This window comes from Pinus tabuliformis, chromosome 5_2 (genome assembly GCF_031772625.1).
Source record: "Pinus tabuliformis cultivar Carrire ecotype Pingquan chromosome 5_2, CPIR1, whole genome shotgun sequence".
In the NCBI taxonomy this organism is placed as follows: domain Eukaryota; kingdom Viridiplantae; phylum Streptophyta; class Pinopsida; order Pinales; family Pinaceae; genus Pinus; species Pinus tabuliformis.
The window spans coordinates 131,394,867-131,413,892 of record NC_142306.1 but is presented as its reverse complement, the minus strand read 5'-3'; positions in this window follow the sequence as shown (position 1 = coordinate 131,413,892).

Below are 19,026 nucleotides of genomic sequence, written 5' to 3'. Positions count from 1 at the left end.
AGCATTTCAAAGAACCCAGTCATGCATTCAAAAACCAAGCACATACCGATCAAGTATCATTTTCTCAGGGAACAAGTGATTGAACAAAAGGTCAAGTTAGAATATGTTTCTTCTAAGGAACAAGTGGCTGATATATTTACCAAACCATTGCCAAGGGAGGCCTTTGAATACCTCAGGCAAAAGCTGGGGGTTGTCGACGCATCATCCTGTTGTTAATTCTCATATTGATGCTTGTACGCAGGGTTCATATGGGGTATACACGTACAAGGCTCAGGGGGAGCATATCCAAACCATTGCACCATATTTGATCTCAGGAGGAGCAAGCTCTCAGGGGGAGAAATAGTCAGGAGATGAAGATATCTGCCCTTTTCCCTTGATGTCAAAGGGGGAGAGTGCTTTTTGTGATTTTTGGTCGGTGTTGTTGCCATCAAGTCCAAAGGGGGAGATTGTTGGCATTATGGCATTATGGACATGTGTTGAACTTGATGGCAACCCTATCACAGACAGACATTTCTCTTGATGGGGACAAGAAGAGCCAAAAGGAGAGAAGAGGGGCCATTTACATATGCTTATTGGAACCTGTTGTGGTAAAAACACAACCCCCCATTTTTGACTTGCTCAACTCAAATAATGGGGACCCTTTCTATAAAAATTTTGGCTAAACACTTCTTTGGATTTTTATTTAGTTAATTGCCCTACGCTTTTGTTAATTTTACATTTTCTTTGGATTCTTGTTTTGATTGCTTTGTTAGAATCGATTTTTTATAAGCTTCCCATTGACGTTTGTTTCACCTCATTTGGTCAATTGGTTTGAAAGTGGTACTCCTTTGAAGTCTCATCATTTATCTAGCCTGGGTTAAAAATGCATAAAATGTACAATATTGCATTTTGTAAATAAATTAGTTCAATAAGGCATTCATTTTAAATATTAACCCGTAGCAAGTTTTTTACTAACATTTTTCATTTTTAGTCATGCGGCCAAATCATTAAGTATCTAGATTTAAGAAATTTACTCCAATTTCTTAATCAATTATTAATCTCGAAAACCCAAAATTTTCGAAGTGGCTGTAGTTATTTTTATTTTTACTTTTATTAAGAGTGGTTGTAGCTTATAAAATAACTCTCCTAAAATAAAATCAAAATCAAAATTGATTGTTAATATTAAATCTCAGATTAATTAAATTAATTATTATTTAAAATATAATTAATTTAATTAAATTAAAATTTAATATATATATATATATATCGCATCGGGAGTTTCATATATGGCAAATTTAACAACCCCCGATACAACACCATATCCCCGATGCGATATCGGGTCGGAAGTTTTATTCGCACCAAATTTTAAAAACCCCCGATAAGCCCATTAGCCATCCCCCGATGCGATTTGCCGATGGCTTCATAACTCAATGGGGCATTAACTTAGGTTATAAAGATGATACTCCATTTGTTTTTTTTGTCAACTCACTCATACGTATGAGTGGAGTTAATGAGTTAGGTTGGTATATATTAGTTTAAATTATAATATAATATATTAAAGTAATTATTTAATATTTTAAAATTAATTCATATATATTATTTAATCAATAAATTTTAAATTAATCATATTAATTAATTTATAACATTTAATTAATTTGATTAATTTAAATTTAAATATCATTTAGATTAATATTTATTAGTTTTTTAATTAAATTAAATTCGTTTATAAATAGTTTACTAATAATTAATTTTAGTTTATAATTAGCAATTAAATTAGAATTAATTAGAGACTAATTTAGGATTAGTTTTTAATTACAATTTTTTAGCCCAGCAACAGAATTTCCAGATTCATGCCACATTTGACTCATTAACTTTAGAAGTTCATAGAATGAGTTATACTTGGCCAAATAAGGCCCAGGACGGCTCATTGGAAAGAGAAAATCAAGGAGAATATTTCTGAGGAGATTTCATTGACAGATTTGGTCATTTATTGTGTCAAAAATCAGGTAGAAGATCAAGCTCCGAATTTTGAAAACAAAATCATTTTTCTAAGTTTTATTTTCATTGGTCCAGGCCTCTTCTAATTGCAGATTCACTCATCAATGATATTATTGGCCAATCAAATCATCCCAGGCATCAAAAGAGAATTTATATTTTATAGAATTTGATTGGATTTGATTTAAATGCCAGCAATGCCATGTTGATTTTATTGTTGCATTTTAATTTATTTTGATTTCCTTTTGCAGGAAAACGGTGGAAGAAATATGAAGAAAATGATCTCAATCAATGAGAATGCTCCAGCAATTGGATTTGGCAGATTTCTCTTCACCAAACTTTCCTCTCAAGAATTTCTTCACAAATAGTATAAGTAATAGATTGCAGAATGGAATAAGGGGCTGCTTTCCTCTGCAATGCTAGACTTCTAAAAGCACTACTATAATAGGAATTTAGAGTGGTAGGAGAGAGGAGAGAAAATCTCAGATCTGGGGATTATTGAGGATTTTTCCTTTGTATCTTGAATTATGTATGAGGGGCAGAGTTTTCACTATTGTGGCTTTAGCTTTGAAGGCGGAAGTTCAAGCAATGTAAAGGAATGTTGGAGACCAAGATCAGAGAAATGGATGCAATAAATTGGTATTTTTAATACTACTGTTTCAAATATCAGTTTCATTTTTATGGTAACAGGAATGTCTCATTTTATTCATGTTTGTGCACTATTGTCAATATGGGTAATTTGTCTCAATCTTGTTATTAGGTATCTCTGTTCTTATGAATTAAAATCTGATTTCTGAGTAACTATTTACTCAGAAATCTGTCTTATAAAACCGATTTATTGAATGGTAATGTGTTGTGAACTATTTCCACATATCATTATTCAATTATTGGATTTACTGATTTGATAATTAATATCATTTTTATGAACTACTTCTTGAATGTGGTTGGTTTATTATTTCAGTTAAGAGGTCTCAATGGGATGTGTTTTGGTAACTATAATATCAGTTAATTGAACTACTTCATTAACTTGATATTCATTATAAACAAAACAAATTTAAATCTCAATACTTTAATTATCTTGCTCTTAGTTGGGTTAGATCTATATCTTCCTAATTAAGATAGGATTTAGATTAGTTTCTTTTGCTTGCATCATAGAATAAGCTTGCATTTAGAGTAAATTCTACATTCTTTTAAGTCCTCTCCTCAAAGAGGCAAAACTTTAGTTGTGGCTTGGCTGAACCCAAATCAGCTTAAGGGTCATTCTCTTGCCTGATCAGCAAGAAGAAGTGATCTGATATCCCTGTCTATTGGTATGTAAAGATACATCATAAACCAATAGCAATAGGGAGAAGGTAACTGGACCTAGTTAAACCAGTCGGAGCCACCACACCAAACGGAAAAGGAGCTGCTTTAAGGTCCGGACCGGGTGGTTATCCCCCAATGTTGTTGCAGCGATTTTCGAGGCATCAACATTTTTGGCGCTAGAAGGAGGGCCTGAGAAATTTGTCTATTGGAGTCTTTTCAATTTTAACATTTTGTTTATGGCTCCTCTTAAGCTTCCAATTTGGAGTTGTATCCATGGACGTGCATCCTCCAATACCCCACCCGAAGTGGTAAGACTCTTGTCTCAGGTAAAATTCAATGGTAAGATAAATTCTTCTGCTTTTAACCATGTCTTTCAATTTATTCAAAATGTGTCAAATTACGATTTTCAAGGAATTGATGAAGGCATTTTATGCAGAATTTTTACTCTCACATTTGCGGCAAAAGCCAGAAACTGGTGTAAAACTCTTCCAGTTGCTTCAATCCACAGCTGGGATCAATTTGTTACAATTTTCATGTGTAAATTCGACAGCTATGATTATGAACAGGTATGTGAAGAAATTGAATATCTACGAAGGTTTAAAAATGAGTCTGTTAATGATTTTAATATGCGATTTCATTTGAATTGCTTAAGATTTAAAGACGAAGATAAACCTACGGAAGAAGAATCATTAGATTGGTTTGAATATATTTGTTCTCTTCCAACCATTCCCAATCCATATGAAATTAATTCGAGCTTTGTTCCATCCCCTTCTAATATAAATGAGAATTCCAATATGGATGTGCAAATAAATGGTGATGAAGTGGTTTCACAAAGCTTGGAAAATATTTCCATTCAAATGCAAGAAGACAACAATAGCAATTTTGGGGAAAAAGCCGCCTTGAAATATGAAAGCTACTTTGAAGTAAATTCGGAAAATCAAATCGCAAATCAGCAAATATAAGCAGCAATCAAAGTAAATAAAATGCAAACTGCTGTAAAAATTTCTGAATTTCTCCATGATGAGCAAATGCCAAAATCAGAGCAGCAATGCAGCCTTCTTCAAGAAAGCATGAGTATGCGAAGGAATGATCTGCAATCTGAAATTTACAATGAGCATAATGCACAAGAGCTCTCAAACAGAGACAATTTTAAATGCATTGTTTCAGGGTCACATTTTTCCCTTTATCTTGATATTTTTAATGCTAGTAATTTTTCTCCTCTTAGTATCAATGATATTTCAGAAATTAAAGAGGATGATTTAAATGAATTACCATTAATTTTTTATCAAGATAAAGAAACAATAATTGATCATTCTTTTGCCACTAATGAACATGAGATTTTTGTTCCTCCTTGTTTTGGTATATTGGATGAAATCGAAGGGAATTCCAGACAATCCTGCGAGGCCATTTATGATGATTACCCTGACATTGAGGATGTTGATTTCTATTATTCTCAAGAGAATCCTCATGATAAAATTCAAATAACATATGAGGATGAGGAACGCTTCAATTTAGGAATTATCCCAACTAATCCTCATTTTAGAGCAACAAATTATCTTCATGATTTCACCATTCAAGAAATCATTCCAATTTATGATTCATATGAGGATCAAACTCTCATTCCTATTCATAATCATAATTCGTTTTCTATTTCACAAGTTGGAATTCGAAATTACTCAAATTCCATAATTCTGGCCATTCCTTGTGAAAATGAAATTATTTCAAAACAATCCCAATTGTGCTGTAACATTAGTTTTAAAAATAGTAATTTCATTTTATTTTTATTTCCCCACTTATTTTGTATAAAATCAGATTTAATTTTTCAAATTTTCCACACTTTTCGCTGGCATATTAAATACCTTACTATCAAACACTCAATTGATGCATTGTCCAATTGGGAAATTCAAGTTTCATATTATAATCATTAGCATCGAAAGCATGGAAAATTTTAGGGGCTAATGTTCGCCCAGTGGGCTAATTTTCCATGATTTTTCCACAAAAAAGATTCGCCAATTTCCAATTTTATAAAAGACGATTCGCCCAAATTTTAGAATATAAAATTATTTTACCTTAAAAATCGCCAACATTATATAGATACTATATATAAAATAATTATAAATTTGAATAATTTTAAAAATATATCAATAAACATTTATAATTTGCATATTAGGGTTTAGTGAGATTCGCCAATGTTTCAAAACTTCAAGAAAATTTTTCATCCTTAAAATTTTCCTTGATCGAAAGATATTAATATTCCAATTTATATCAATGCTAATGTTTCATCAAAAGCTTCTATCTTTTCAAAGGCAATGTCAACAAGAGAATGTATTTTTGCAATCTGGCCAGCAATTCAATTCAATTAATAAATTGCCATTTTATTTGAAAGGCTTCCATCCATTTTTCATTGACTCATTTGAAAATTGTTTGGAAATTTTTCCTTCAAGTAAAATTGTCAATGATTTAACATTTGTACATAACACTAACAAATTTTTTGAGGTCAAAGAATCTAAAAGATCATCTTCACAATCTGGCCTGTTATCTCTTCCTTTGAACATTTCTCAATCCTTAATAGAAATCCATCCAGATTTTTATGATCCAATAGGTAGTCAATTGAAAAGGAAATTTCAGGAGAGAGAGATTTTAATTAAGTTCCTAACAATAACTGTACATTCTGATTTCATATTTATTTTCCTTAGTTTCGTCAAATTTGTATTTTTATTACTAACATTTGAACTGTACATAAACGAGGGAGTAAAAATGAGAAAATGGCTACACTAGAAATATGACTATACCTAGTCATTTTCATGTATATGGTTAGAATAGGAGTAGAATTAATTTAGTTAGTTTGTTTTGTATAGATAATTTATTTTTAACAGTTCTGTAGATTAAAAATAAAACAAAGCAATCAGCCATTCTCATACATGTTCAGTGAAAATATTTTTCCCTATCAGAAAATTTTAATTCTTGCTTTCTTTTAAATTTCTTACAGCAATACCTCTACTATGCCTATTTTGAATAATGTCTTGATTAAATTCAATTAAAGTTGCACTTGGTATCGATTGCCTCAAAGCCACTTTTCTTCATTTCGGGATTTCCTTCTAAGATTTTCTTTTGAAATTTATATGATAAGGATTTGAGGATAGAAAGCTTCATGACCTCATTATCCCATGAAATGTATGACTATCTATGATAAGATTAATTCTAATTCAATCATTATTAGTCAGTCAAACCTTTCACGGTAATCATATGAAGTTCATATTATCTTCCTCGGAATTTGTTAAGGATGTTCATTCTGCTGTGTGCACACATTCAAATCTGTTTTGACATTTTGCCTTAATTAGTGGCTTTATTCCTTTCTGATCTTTAGTTTATTATTTGATGCTACAATACGCATCATATTTATTTACTAAAGGCATTATTAAACAGTCACTATAGCAATACATATTTTTTCAAGCTAATTCGGAATGAGAAGTGGTAATAAATTGTTGTTTCAATTTAAAAGGGAAGACTATTTTCAAATTTATTTCTGGTAAATTCTATATTTCCTGAACATGAATAAACAGATTTTATTCAGGCTGATTGCACACTTAGATTTAGAATAAATAATGAGATGATTTTAAACGAAGGGAAAATTTGATAAATCAAAGGAAGAATTTGAAGATTCATAAGGTAAAATTTGCAGACAATTTCCTTCCAGGTATGCATTTGCAAGCTCGTTCTCATCTCTTATTAGTTTCTCTTTTCCTTAGTTTATTTTTGATTCGTGTTCTGTTTTATTTGCAGGTTTTCATTTTGTTTTCAAAACTTGTAGTAAGCAATAAACCCATTTTAAATTTGGAATAGGCTCAGGGAAATTTTATTTGTGATGCATTAGAATTTAAGTTTTTTTTTTTAAATTTTGTTTTTATTCACTTAGAAAACCCAATTGAAATTTCAAGGAATATCATAAGACCATTTGCATCAAAAGATTTCATCAGAAGTAATTCTTAACATTTCGCATACCTCCGATGTATTATCTTACTCATATGCCATATCGCATTTCGCATATCGGAGCTTTGCAGTTGACATATACTTCCATTATCGTGAATCGCCGATCTCTCATAATCGACTTTACCGATATTGCGATAAACACATAATTCTGGACCCGATATGAAATTCAAATCAAAGTCATAAAATTATCGCGTCCGTTTAATCGCAATAATGGTAAGAGCATAACTTTTAAAGGGCCGATGTCTCGGATCCGATATGTTATCAAATTTTCATCATAAAGTTATCGGGTCCACTTTTCATCGCATATCGGCGTATTGAGAATTGTTACATCATACACTTAAGATTGTTGATCACAATTGCCGATTAGCCATGTCATTCATCGCATATCGGCATCGCAAGAATCATATTGTGTTAACATCGGGTATCAAAAGTCCACTCACCGCTGATTAGCAATCGCCGATATCGCAATCATCTCATCGCATTTTTTATGCTCATATCATATCATATCTCGGAATCTACGATGTGCAATGTGGGAAGCATAGTGTAGATATGCCCCGACCCCCGATATAATATTTCTTTAATGATGTGATCGCTCCATCTCATAGCACAACTTACCATCGCATATTTTCATATCGGCGATTTGCCGTTGCAACCTTTGATGCGAGAACTTTCAATGCATGCCTCTAAGCCGATAACATTTAATCAATATATGGCATAGCAATAAAAGTAAAGTTTTGCAAATTAAAATTCAAGCATGGTGAAGAAATATGTTGTGTGGATCATCCGATGAGACGATGTGTTAAAACGAGCTTGGGTAACCACTATTGGAAAAAGACAATTGATGACAAATTTGTAGCATACAAAAAATCATTTCAATTTCTCTTACATTTTAGTTTTAAATATATAATTCCGTAATTAAAAATGGAATTCAAGACCTCTATCTTCATATTTAAATTTTATTATCTTGGATTTGGTCTTGATTCTGGACAATTTATCAAATCATGGAGTTTATATGAAACTTATAATATTTTGAGAAATAGTCATTACTGCAAATTCTCATTCTCATCTCTGATGCATTTCTTTTAATTTCAATTTCCTTGAACACTAAGCATTCCATTTTTACATTTTACTGCTTGCCTTAGTTTAAATAAAATAAACAATGATTTTGGGTTATAGGATTTTGGTTAGTTTGACTTCTTTATGTTTTTAATGATAATTAAAATAAGGAGTCAGCTAGTTTGGAGAAATTGATACCTTTCAGGTAAGATCAAAAGCAATTATCCAATGGTAAGATTCATGTGCCCACTTTCATTAATTTCCATTTCATCACTCTAGTTTCATTTTTGTTTTTAAATTATGCTGATATAAAACTCTGTTTTGCAGCTCTCCATTTGAAGTTTCCAATCCTCCGCCAGATCATATTTTCAAAGTCTTATACTCTTCTCCTGGCTTTATTTCAAGAAGCAGCAATAATCCTCATTGAAACAGCCACACCAGGAAGTTTCTGAACCTTTAGTTTGTTTCTTTAAGCATTCCTTTTTAGAAAATGATTAAGATGATGCTTGGAAACAAGAAGATTCATATCAGACAGAAGGTATTCATTGTGGCTGAATTTTACAATCACTGTTATCTAAAAGCCTAAAGCATTCACAACTCTGCAAGGTATGTTTTTCTAAATCTCAACATAAGAAGGAATGATTACATGCTTATTTTCTTTTTCTTCATATTGTTGGAGACATTGGTATAAACATTCTTGTTTGAGTTTATCATGCGAAACTTGGATTTTCCTTCCCATTTTTAGATATTTCTTTGTTTTTATTTTTGTTCGCTGATTTCTTTTCTCATTTTAGCGTAAGAATTCTTTTCCTTTGGATTTCAGTTTTGATTTTGGTGAATTTGTCATTATTTATATGGAAGGCCTATTTGTTACCTAACAATGGTCAGGATACGTGGAGAAAAATTGTTAATAGTCATCTATTAGCTTTTTCTTAAATCTCTTAGTAGAGTTTGTGTTATGAAACTAGCTCACAAAAAGATAGAAAAGAGAGATCCACGCCTTAGAATTCAGCCTCTTCGAGGGGGCAACCTCCTTTACATTACATAAATGAAAAATTCTTGGATGATTCAAATAACAAAACCTCCTTTCTATATATAGGAGTATATGGAGTCACAATATAATCCAGCCGACCTAACAATAATAATATAAAGCCACAAAAATAACAATAGAGGGATTCTATGGGCACATTAATAACAATATGGGGGTAATGGGGGCACAACAATATAAATAAGGGGTATAACTACAATAGTAATGGGGTAATCACTAGTATTATAGGGACCCAACATGCCCCTCTCCTTCAAAAAAGTGTTGTCCTCAACGCTTGAGTAGTTCAGGATACTTCTGCATAAAATTCTCATCCTCCCATGTGGAATCTTCAGCGGATAAGTTCTTCCACTTGATAAGGTACTCTGAAATTGATCGATTTCGTAGCTGTCGAGTTCTTGTTTCTATAACTGCTTCCGGTTCCAATATAATTTTTCCTTCCTCGTCAAGTTCTGGCAATATTGTTTGAACTGGGAGCTTGTCGCCTATAACCTTCTTTAAGCATGAAACATGGAAAACTGGGTGCAATCGAGAAGCTGCAGGAAGCTCCAATTTGTATGCCATAGTACCAATCTTTTGCAACACCTTGTACGGACCATAATACTTTGGTGATAATTTATTATCCTTCTTAGCTTGCTTGAGGGACATTTGCTTATATGGTTGTAGCCGTAGGAATACCCAATCACCTACATCAAAACTTCTTTCACTGCGATGTTGATCTGCCTGTTGTTTCATTCTATTCTGTGCCAACACGAGGTTATCCTTTAAGAGTTGGAGGACTTGTTGTTGATGTTCGATGTGATGTTCCACTGCCTGAACCTTAGAATTTTCTCTTAAATATGATGTGATGGATGGTGGTTGATACCCATAAAGTGCCATAAATGGGGTCATTTTTGTTGCTGTATGAAAGGAAGTGTTATACCACCATTCAGCCAGAGGCAACCATTTGACCCATTGTGTCTGTTTATCAGATACAAAGCAACGAAGATATCCTTCCAAACATTTGTTTACTATCTCAGTTTTCCCATCAGATTGAGGATGATAAGATGAGCTATGAGCTAACTGAGTACCAAGACAAGAAAATAATTCTGTCCAAAAATTTCCAGTGAAAATGGGATCTCTGTCACTTACAATAATCTTTGGGTTTCCATGTAGCTTTTGAATTGTTTCCATAAATGCAGTAGAAACTGTACTGGCTTTAAATGGATGTGATAATGCACAAAAGTGTGCATACTTGGTAAGTCTGTCAACTACCACCATGATGACACTCTTTCCCTCAGACTTGGGTAAACCTGTGATAAAATCCATTGAAACCTCCTCCCAACGTTGGCTTGGAATGGATAAAGGTTGTAATAGACCCGGTGTCTTAATTGTTTCAACTTTATTTTGTTGGCAAACCAAACATTCTGCCACAAACTTTTGAATATCTGATTTAAGGCCATCCCAAAAAAATCCTTCTTAACCCTGTGGTAAGTTTTTAAAAATCCTGAGTGCCCTCCTAAGGGAGAAGTGTGCAATTCCATAAGAATCTTTTGTTTTAGCTGGGAATTCTTACAGAGGTATAAGCGATCTTTGTACCATAACGAATCATTTTTCCAGCTAAATGTATCAGACGTACTGGAATCTTGTTGTAGCTTTCGAATAAGTGCCCACACTTCTTCGTCATTCTTCCATTCCTCCCTTGCTTCATTTATCCAATCTGGTTGGATAATAGAAATGGCGCACAACAATGCTTCCACATCCTCATCCTTTCTTGAGAGTGCATCTGCCACCACATTTTGCTTCCCTTTTTTGTAGATGATTTCAAAGTCATAACCCAACATCTTTGTGACCCACTTTTGTTGCTCTTCAGAGGATAATCTTTGTTCTAAAAAGTATTTAAGGCTATCATGATCCGTTTTTACCTTGAAGTGTCTTCCCATTAGGTAGGGTCGCCATTTCTTAAGTGCATGGAGTATTGCCAACATTTCCTTCTCATAAATAGCTTTGCTTAAAAACTTTCCCTTGATTGGACGACTTTCAAAAGCAATGGGTCTTTCATCTTGCATTAGAACAGCACCAATTCCATTTCCTGAAGCATCACATTCCACAATAAAGGTTTTTGTGAAGTCCGGTGTAGCTAAGACCGGTGCTTGGCACATTGCCTCTTTAAGATGTTCAAAGGCCTTTGTTGCTTCCGGAGTCCATGAAAATGCATTCTTCAATAATGTTGTTAGAGGTGCTGCTATTCTCCCATAATTCTTAACAAACTTGCGATAATACCCTGTCAACCCAAGAAATCCTCGCAGATGCTTTATGGATGTGGGGATTTTCCATTCCTTAATGGCTTTAATTTTGCTAGGGTCTACCTTAACTCCTTCATGAGATACAATATGACCCAAATATTCCACCTCCTGGACTCCAAAGAAACATTTGGATCTTTTGGCATATAATTGTTTCTCTTCCAATAGTTGTAGCACCCTGTCAACATGTTCAACATGATCCTTCCAAGACTTGTTGTAGATTAGTATATCATCAAAAAATACTAACACAAATTTTCTAAGGAATGGTTTGAAAATTGAATTCATCAAACCTTGAAATGTTGAAGGTGCATTGGTAAGGCCAAAAGGCATGACCAAAAATTCATAATGACCCTCATGAGTTCTAAATGCCGTTTTCGGAATGTCTTCAATCTTCATTCTGATTTGATGATATCCTGAACGAAGATCCAACTTGGTGAAGTAAATTGATCCATGCAATTCATCCAGTAATTCATCAATGACAGGAATGGGGAACTTATCTTTAATAGTGAGCTTGTTGAGCTCCCTATAATCCGGACACATGCGCCATGATCCATCCTTCTTGTGCACCAATACTACTGGAGCAGAGAAAGAACTTTGACTCGGTTGAATTATACCAGCCTCTAGCATTTCTGCAACCATACGTTCAATTTCACTTTTTTGGACATAGGGATATCTGTACGGCCTGATGTTTGGAGGAACACTTCCTGGAATCAGATGAATAGCATGATCATGATCACGCATAGGTGGGAGACCTTTGGGAGTCTCAAATACCTTGGAATGATTGTCCAGGACTTTTTGGAGATCTGGAGAAATAGATGATTCCAATGTGGAAACATCTAGCGAACATAATTGTGCAATTACACCCTTTGCTCCTTTTTTAGAAGCTTTGTCATACCATTAGAGCTGATTATCTTTCCTGGTTTCCCTGCAATACCCCTTAATTCAACTTCCTTTCCTTCCACAGAAAATTTCATGAAAAGTTCTTGAAAATTAAAAGCTATTGTACCCAAGGATTGTAGCCATTGGACTCCTAGTACAACATCAGCACCTCCCATTGGAATGGAAAGCATTGGGCTAGTCAATACATATTCTCCCATGGATAGCTTGATATTATGGCACTTTCCAGAGCAATTTATTGTTCCTCCATTTGCAATCATCACTTGACACTCTGGTGCTGGATATAGGAAGCAATTCAATTCTTTTGCTACCCTACAATGAATAAAATTGTGGGTGCTTCCTGAATCAATCAACACTATTACCTTTTTCTTCTTGATTTGTCCTTCTATCTTGATGGTTTGAGGAGTGGTAATTCCCGCCAATGCATTACAAGATATGGTCGGATTTATTTGTTCTTCATCTAGGCTTTGTTCCTGGAGTATATCTTCTTCTTTTGACCTTTCTTGCTCCTTTTCTTCTTCCTCTTCACAATCTATGTAGAATAATTTCTTCTCAGCACACTTATGACCTTTAGTGTATTTGCTATCACAACTGTAACAAAGCCCTTTTGCTCTTTTTTCTTCCAATTGTTGTGGTGTCAACCTTATAGGTTGTGGAAGACTAGGGGCAACAACACTTCCGTCTTTATAGTTGTGAGTGGTATGCTTCCTGTTGCCATAATTTTGCTTTCCATTTTTCTTGCTAACCTGAATGCCTTCTCTAATGAATCAGGTTCCCAAAGGCGAACATCATGTTGGATATTATCCTTTAAAGACCCTATGAACACATCAATCCTATGCTCCTCTGGAATATCTTTTACCCTTATGTTCAATTTTTGGAACTCCTCAATGTGCTCCATTATTGAACCCTTTTGTTTGAGACTTATCAATTGGCTAAAAAAAGTGTTGCTTTTTGTATCCTCATAATGTGCTATCAATTCTTCCGTAAAAATTGCCCAAGTGATAAATTGTTTACGAGAACAAAGCCATTGATACCATACAAACTGATTTGGTTCCAAATATAAAGTTGCCATACGTACCTTTTGTGTGTTTTGCACATTATTGAGATCGAAGAATTGCTCCATCTGTAATATCCATGTGGCGGGATCCTTGCCATCAAACTTCCTCATATCGATTTTTGGAATATGGTGGGTCTTCGATCCAACATTAGAGTCTATGGAATCATGATTAACATTTCTTTTGTTCACATCATGAGTTTCCTTTACAACCATTTCACCATTAGTAAGTATCTCTTGTAGAAATTGTGTCAAATCTGTCTTCAAATCTGCCATGTCTGTCTTCAAATCTGTCTTCAAACTTGCCATGTCTTTCTTCAAATCTGTCTTCAAATCTATCTTCACATCATCCATCTTAGCTTCCATGCCCTTTATCTTAGATTCCACGCCATTTATCTTAGCATCTGTTAGCTTTTGTGAGCGTGACATTTGTTGCACTTGTTCTTGTAATTTTGATATATCATGTAGCATTTCTTCCTCTTCTTCATGAGTCATGCTAGAGCTTTCAGGTTCCTTACTAGGTGTTTCCATTTTCTTTCCTCGGGGCATCAGTTACCGATAATAATGCTTTACTAGGCCCTTTGAATTCCTTCAAACCAAGCTTATGCAAAAATAAAAAATAAAAACTACACACCTTTTTTTTACTTTGTAGAAGCCTGATATTGAATCTGATGTACTTCTGTAATTTCGAATCATCCAGTTATGAAATTGTGATCTTTAGTAGCCTTCTGTGTCCTCTTTCCAATGCCACTAGTATGAACCAAATTGGATTCTCCAAGAAAGAGTTATGCACAATCTCCCGCAGTGACCTGATTATAGACTGGTTCAGTAGAGCGAACTTGTATGAAGTGCCATGTGTCATTGTTTCAACCTTTGACTCTAAAAAATATATAAAAGAAAACTACAGTCTGTTCCCTTTCTGCACCTTCTTACGAAATTTCAATCCGATGCTCAGAAAGAAAGTTATGACGATTTTCCCCAGGTCACCTGTTTTGAGTGTAATTCAGGAGTCTGCAAAAAGACCAACTTCCTGAGATCATATCTCCGAAAATATCGCGTGAAAAGCTCTGAAATTTGGACCCAAGGTTCAGCGCGATTTCTTCTCAAATGGGTTTTTTTTGCGACTTCTGAAACGTCACAGAAAAAATTTATAGCGAAAATGCCACGATGACCTGTTTGGAGCAGCGAAACCCTAGAATCCAAAGCTCTGATACCAAATGTTATGAAACCAGCTCACAAAAAGATAGAAAAGAGAGATCCACGCCTTAGAATTCAGCCTCTTAGAAGGGGCAACCTCCTTTACATTACATAAATGAACAATTCTTGGATGATTCAAATAACAAAAGCTCCTTTCTATATATAGGAGTATATGGAGTCACAATATAATCCAGCCGACCTAACAATAATAATATACAGCCAGAAAAATAATAATAGAGGGATTCTATGGGCACATTAATAACAATATGGGGGTAATGGGGGCACAACAATATAAATAAGGGGTATAACTACAATAGTAATGGGGTAATCACTAGTATTATAGGGACCCAACAGTTTGATTTTCTTATTATAAAAGTAAGAATATTTAAGGAAGAGATTACCAATCAAGAGAAGTTGGCAAAGTATCATAAAATCTGAAAATTTTTTTCTCATCAAATTGTAATCATTTTGAGATTTCAAAATTTTATTAAGATCTTTCAAATTTTTATTATCAGTCAAGAAAAGTTATTTATAACCAAGTAAAGACACTTTACAGCAAAGCACCTTTAACTCTAAAATTGTCATTCTTAACTCTTAAGGAGTCAATGATTCTCCCTGTCCCAAAAAGTCTTATTTTTCTAGAGTATAATCCAGAAATATATTTAAACTTAAAAGATAAGAGGTCTCATCATGAGCCTGCTTACCATGATCATAGGGGAAAAATAGGATGACATTACCAACACTGCTAAACAAACCAGGGTAATGGCTTATGATTGCAAACAATTATAAGACAAGGGGTCTCATCACGAGCCAGCTTGTTCAGCCCAATTTTAACTAGTGAATGGCATTGTCAACTATCTGGCTACCATACCAGGACAATGGCTTTTAAGATTTACTTAAAAAATAATAAAAATAAATAAAAATAAAACATATATAAATGGATTTATCTCTAGATCAATAATTCTTAAACAGATGGGATTCTGAATCATTTATGATTAAAAGGTAACCCTGTCGAAACTATAGATGTTTGCTGGCAGCAGTGGCTCTACCTATGACAAAGGAGTATATTTTAAAAGCTAAGCTGTAAAGTGACCCCTGCTTTATCTCTACAACTAATTAAGGACTGATATAGAACTTTGAAGTATTTTAATTTATGAGGAGTTTTAAGAAAAATAATAGTTATATGATTCTTGCTTTTATTCAGACTAATGAACCTAGTCGAGCATTTCAAGCATAATTTTCTCTTCTTTAATTATTTTTGCTTTAATTTTAGGAAAATCTCATTCATATCAAACAGAGATAACTGGTTCTTCTCTCGCGTGTCGCCATTGTTGTGGTAAAAACACAAAACCTCATTTTTGACTTGCTCAACTCAAATAATGGGGACCCTCTCTATAAAAATTTTGGCTAAACACCTTTTTGGATTTTTATTTAGTTAATTGCCCTACGCTTTTGTTAATTTTACACTTTCTTTGGATTCTTGTTTTGATTGCTTTGTTAGAATCGATTTTTTATAAGCTTCCCATTGACACTTGTTTCGCCTCATTTGGTTAACTGGTTTGAAAGTGGCACTCCTTTGAAGTCTCATCATTTATCTAGCCTGGGTTAAAAATGCATAAAATGTACAATATTGCATTTTGTAAATAAATTAGTTCAATAAGGCATTCATTTTAAATATTAACCCGTAGCAAGATTTTTACTAACATTTTTCATTTTTAGTTATGCGGCCAAATCATTAAGTATCTAGATTTAAGAAATTTACTCCAATTTCTTAATCAATTATTAATCTCGAAAACCCAAATTTTTCGAAGTGGCTGTAGTTATTTTTATTTTTACTTTTATTAAGAGTGGCTGTAGTTTATAAAATAACCCTCCTAAAATAAAATCAAAATCAAAATTGATTGTTAATATTAAATCTCAGATTAATTAAATTAATTATTATTTAAAATATAATTAATTTAATTAAACTAAAATTTTATATATATATATATATATATATATTATATATATATATCGCGTCGGGAGTTTCATATATGGCAAATTTAGCAACCCCCGAGACAACACCATATCCCCGATGCAATATCGGGTCGGAAGTTTTATTCGCACCAAATTTTAAAAACCCCCGATAAGCCCATTAGCCATCTCCGAGTCGCTTTTCCGATGGCTTCATAACTCAATGGGGCATTAACTTAGGTTATAAAGATGATACTCCATTTGTTTTTTTTGTCAACTCACTCATACGTATGAGTGGAGTTAATGAGTTAGGTTGGTATATATTAGTTTAAATTATAATATAATATATTAAAGTAATTATTTAATATTTTAAAATTAATTCATATATATTATTTAATTAATAAATTTTAAATTAATCATATTAATTAATTTATAACATTTAATTAATTTGATTAATTTAAATTTAAATATCATTTAGATTAATATTAATTAGTTTTTTAATTAGATTAAATTCGTTTATAAATAGTTTACTAATAATTAAGTTTAGTTTATAATTAGCAATTAAATTAGAATTAATTAGAGACTAATTTAGGATTAGTTTTTAATTACAATTTTTTAGTCCAGCAACAGAATTTCCACATTCATGCTAGATTTGACTCATTAACTTTAGAAGCTCATAGAATGAGTTATACTTGGCCAAATAAGGCCCAGGACTGCTCATTGGAAAGAGAAAATCAAAGAGAATATTTCTGAGGAGATTTCATTGACAGATTTGGTCATTTATTGGGTCAAAAATCAGGCAGAAGATCAAGCTCCGAATTTTGGAAACAAAATCATTTTTCTGAGTTTTATTTTCATTGGTCCAGGCCTCTTCTAATTGCAGATTCACTCGTCAATGATATTCTTGGCCAATTAAATCATCCCAGGCATCAAAAGAGAATTTATATTTTATAGAATTTGATTGGATTTGATTTAAATGCCAGCAATGCCATGTTGATTTTATTGTTGCATTTTAATTTATTTTGATTTCTTTTTGCAGGAAAACGGTGGAAGAAATATGAAGAAAAGGATCTCAATCAATGAGAATGCTCCAGCAATTGGATTTGGCAGATTTCTCTTCACCAAACTTTCCTCTCAAGAATTTCTTCACAAATAGTATAAGTAATAGATTGCAGAATGGAATAAGGGGCTGCTCTCCTCTGCAATGCTAGACTTCTAAAAGCACTACTGTAATAGGAATTTAGAGTTGTAGGAGAGAGGAGAGAAAATCTCAGATCTGGGGATTATTGAGGATTTTTCCTTTGTATCTTGAATTATGTATGAGGGGCAGAGTTTTCACTATTGTGGCTTTAGCTTTGAAGGCAGAAGTTCAAGCAATGTAAAGGACTGTTGGAGACCAAGATCAGAGAAATGGATGCAATAAATTGGTATTTTTAATACTACTGTTTCAAATATCAGTTTCATTTTTATGGTAACAGGAATGTCTCATTTTATTCATGTTTGTGCACTATTGTCAATATGGGTAATTTGTCTCAATCTTGTTATTAGGTATCTCTGTTCTTATGAATTAAAATTTGATTTCTGAGTAACTATTTACTCAGAAATATGTCTTATAAAACCGATTTATCGAATGGTAATGTGTTTTGAACTATTTCCACATATCATTATTCAATTATTGGATTTACTGATTTGATAATTGATATCATTTTTATGAACTACTTCTTGAATGTGGTTGGTTTATTATTTCAGTTAAGAGGTCTCAATGGGATGTGTTTTGGTAACTATAATATCAGTTAATTGAACTACTTCATTAACTTGATATTCATTATAAACAAAACAAATTTAAATCTCAATACTTTAATTATCTTGCTCTTAGTTGGGTTAGATCTATATCTGCCTAATTAAGATAGGATTTAGATTAGTTTCTTTTGCTTGCATCATAGAATAAGCTTGCATTTAGAGTAAATTCTACATTCTTTTAAGTCCTCTCCTCAAAGAGGCAAAACTTTAGTTGTGGCTTGGCTGAACCCAAATCAGCTTAAGGGTCATTCTCTTGCCTGATCAGCAAGAAGAAGTGATCTGATATCCCTGTCTATTGGTATGTAAAGATACATCATAAACCAATAACAATAGGGAGAAGGTAACTGGACCTAGTTAAACCAGTCGGAGCCACCACACCAAACGGAAAAGGAGCTGCTTTAAGGTCCGGACCGGGTGGTTATCCCCCAATGTTGTTGCAGCGATTTTCGAGGCATCAACAAAACCTTGAGCCA